Here is a 4,373-nt window from a genome sequence, read left to right on the forward strand (position 1 = left end):
CAATTGCCGTACAAATATGATGCCAAAAATAGCTTTGTTTCTAAAATCCAACTGTACTGATCAGATCAATGTCAGATGTCTTTTTCCTAATTTATTAAAAAAGACTAAACTTTAAATATTTAGATCTCTTCAAATAGCAAATTAACATTTCTTTGCTGCCTTGCTACTAATTTAATGAGCTGAATAAGCAGCTTGGAGAATTGTGGCTATAGAGATATATCTTGACAGTCACAGCCCTTTACAGTTGCTTTTACATTTTTTGGTCAAATAAATGAAAAACAACAAAAGAAAAAGGTTCCCTATAAACTCTTATTCCAGGTGTAGATGGCACGGGAAAATATATATTTTTAACTTGTACATTTATAAGAAATTTATTTTTTAAAGCAATCTGTTCCATTAGGTAAAAATATATTTGATGTGTGTTTGTATATGCATACATACAAATGCACATTTACCCTCAGATTTACTTGCTTACATACAGAAAAAAAGAATACATGTTTCATTTAGACAACTACAGCAATGAGTCAAACATGGTAGGGAAGTTGCTCCAGCTTATTTCCTTCTACCCAGAAATAAAAGCAGCTCTTACACTCGAAATCACTGCTGTAAGAGGTAAGGAAATAATCTACAACATGCACATTTCAGTACAAAGTCTTTAGGAGAGGGAGTCCTTTAATCAAATTTCTGAATTCAAGGATAACGCTGATGGATGCTAGGCAGGACTGCTACTGATCAGAAGAGCTATTCACCATCAGGATTCAAGAAAGGGCAGAAAACAGCACAAATAAGGTAAGCATTCATTAAAAAAAGTTACTTTAAACTTTCTTCAGACTCCAATTCAACATTACAAACAACTTGATGTGTAAAATGCCTAGGGGTAAATAAGCATTTCAGTATCCACTGACAAATTTGTTTAAGTAAGATACCGAAAGATTTTTTTCACATGTGTTGAAGTTTGCAGTTAATGGCATGTGAACTTCATGGAGATGTACTAAGTAATATCTGTATGTACTTTTATGTCACAGTTAATGGAGCTTTGCAGAAAGACTAAAAGCTAATATAGAGCTTTCCATCACAGCAGCTCTGTCTTATTATTTCTTCATCATCACTGATCTAAATGTCTGCAGTACAAGACCTGGCAAGGCCCCACAAGCCTGCAATTATTTAAATTACTTGAAGCCAGATTATACTTTGGCTCAGTATTTTTCTTGTTTAAGCTACCTGAAACTGGAGCTATGGTGCTGACATCAAGAATTCTATAGATTATGCAAGAATTCTGCTGAATTGTCACCTCAAAGTTGTAGAATTCCTTTCTTGAAATTAGTAAAAACTGTTTCAGAATATAGTTTTGAACAGAATTTTTTTCTGTTTTTACAAAAACATGTGAATATAAAATGTAAGGAGTTGAATGGTTCTGTTACAAGTACAGAAAATCGAGATTGGCCCATTTTCAGGGCCAACACACAGAATCACAGAATCAGCTGAACTGGAGGGGACTTGCAAGGATCACTGAGTCCAGCTCCTGGCCCTGCACAGGACTGTCCCCAAGGATCACAGCTGTGCCCGAGGGCATTGGCCAAACACTTGCTGGGCTCTGTCAGGCTGCTGCTGTGACCACTGCCCTGCCCAGCCACCCTCTGGGTTAAAAACCTTTTCCTGATACATAACCCAAACCTCCCTGAGCAAATTCAGGCCAATCCCTCGGGTCCTGCCACTGTCACCCCGGAGCAGAGATCAGTGCCTGTCTCACAGGGAAGCTGTGACTGCAGTGAGGTCTCCCCTCAGCCTTCTCTCCTCTAGGCCGAGCAGCCCAAGTGCCCTCAGTCGCCCCTCATGGCTCCCCCTCAGGGCCCTCCTTTGGGCGCTCTCTGATGGTTCAATGTCTGCTTCACGTTGTGGCGCCCAGAGCTGCCCCAGCGCTCGAGGTGAGGCTGTCCCAGCCCAGAGCAGAGCAGGACAATCCCCTCCCTCCCTTCCTGGCTGGCTGTGCTGTCCCTGGTGCCCCAGGACAGGGATGTCCCTCCTGGCTGCCAGGGCACTGCTGGCTCGTGTCCAGCTTGCCACTGACCAGGACCCCCAGGGCTCTTTCCACAGTGCTGCTTCCCAGCATCTCATTTCTCACCTGCAACACTTGTAAAGCAGTCACACAATTACTGTTTTCTTTCCTGAGGTGCTCCAAGCACAGACTGCAGCGCCCTGATTTGTCACTAGGCAATGCAGATCTCCTCCTCCACGAATCCTGATTTTCAAGCTCTCTAACACCCACACCCACGGCCAAAAGCTTTGCTGTTCGTGGGAGTTACCTTCTCTGCAGCAATGAGCAGGGAGTTCAAAGCAAGCTGAGACCATCCCAAACACGTTTCTGTGCTTAAGACTTGCAAACAACCAGAGAACAAGACCTTCCATCAGCTCTCTTCCCATAGAATGCTACTACATGTATCTTCCCCAAAACTTAATAACAGTATGATTGTCCCCCAGAGCAGGGCCACCAACTACTGCTACCTGTTCTTCCATATTTCTTCCTGATAGTTCTTGAAATCTCTTTCCAGAGTATAGGAATTTGCTGCTTACCTGTGAAAGATCTAACATTCTGAGCAGGAAACAGAATAATTTAAAATTAATAATTTTCCTTTCAGGTCCATAAGTGGGAAGAGCCTTTATCTTTCTAGCCATCCAGAGATAGTCTCACAGATTTGTCTCAGGACCTCCATTGAAAACAAAGCAACTTCACAAAAGATTAGTAAACTACTGTAAAACCACTCTAAAATCAAGAGTGGTTAATTAAATTTAAAAGCCTATGTGTATTTACCTAGAATTTTGTAGGTTAAACAAAGTTTTAAATGGACTTTTTGTATCTATGCTCAGTAAAGTTAAACACACCTCTCAGTTTAGACATCTTGTTATTCCACACTCCCCCAGGTTTATCATCTCTGCTGTATCATATGTATTGGAAAACAGTTTCATTTCTATAATTATTAGAATTTTCTCTTAAGCAATACCTCCAAAGGCAACTAAGCAACAAATAGTTTGGAGGTAAATAGAAGTGTTCAGTGTTTTGCCAGCAAATCTATATTCCTGGGAAGTGAAGCTGGGACTTGAACAAAAGGAACCATCAAGTTCCATGTGCACATGGAACAGTCTGCACATGCCTGGCAGAGTCACTGCTGTGCACTCCTATCTGGACAGCCTTTGGGACATTTGTTTGTATTCCTCTTCAAAAGAAGAGACAAAAAATAACGCAGTTCCCCTCTGCCCTTCAGCAGATCCTCAGCAAAACAGTTAGTACGTAGACTTGACCTCACTGATATTTAGTGAATGTGACAGAGAATCCCATCCAGCTTTAGTCAACAAATCCCTGACAACCTTTCATGGATCTCTGATGCATGGTACAAATGCCTAAATTTAAAAAAGCCAATAAATTAAAAAATCATGCATCAGATTGTCAGAAAATCGCCACCATCTCCATTTTGGCCGGGCTTGCCAGTGCACTGCAGTGTATTCACAAGCACTCTGTCCAAGGGCTGTACTTGCATTTTAACATCTCACCACTACATATAAACACAAGCAAGTCACCGTAATGACTCTGAGGTGCCATAATCTTTTGACAATTACAAAAATGTAAATCAATTGTAAAGTCAAATTATACATGAATACATCTTCATAAAACGCAGGTATCCCACAGTATACGTAAGATTTCTGTAGAGAATGTGTGCTTCGCTCAACACCTCAAGAAGCAGATGACAGCATAAGCACACTTCTACGATCCCTGGCGGACCTGAAACGCTGCAGCACCTCACGCAGTACCGAGAGGTGCTGCTAACAAGCTTTAAGCCCACACCGCAAGAGCAGAAACCCGGTGACGGACGGGCAGTGCCGCTCCTGCCCTGCCCGTGTGCTGTGAGCGCTGGGTGCCTCGGGGATGTCGGAGGGCAGGTGAGGGCTCGGAAAGCCCTGGGAACACGGCCTGGCCCACTTTGTGCAGTAGTGTCTCCTGCAAACTGGCATCAGGGACCTGGGCTGGTGAGTTTTGTTTCCCAGGGAAAAGGGTTTTGTGTTCAGGGGCCTGTGGCCCTCAGTGGGCGGCCGCCTGCTGAAATTCCGCACGGCGCAAGATGTGTCCCAGACCCAGGTGCCACCACTTCCAACTCGAGCTGCCTGGACAGTCCCAAATGCCTCCTGCAAGCTGACATCAGGAACCGGGGCTGGCGCTCCCGTCGGCAGGAGCACCGCGGGGCCGTCGGGCTGCAGGTGGCGCGGGGGACTCCGCCCTTGCCGGGCTGCGCTGCGGCCCCGCCCGGCTCCCGCCCCGCGTTCCCTCAGCGCGGGGCGCGGCCCTGCCGCCCGGCGGGCGGGTTCACCCCTCCGCGAACAAA

This window comes from Zonotrichia leucophrys, chromosome 8, assembly GCF_028769735.1.
Source record: "Zonotrichia leucophrys gambelii isolate GWCS_2022_RI chromosome 8, RI_Zleu_2.0, whole genome shotgun sequence".
NCBI classification, from domain to species: Eukaryota; Metazoa; Chordata; class Aves; order Passeriformes; family Passerellidae; genus Zonotrichia; species Zonotrichia leucophrys.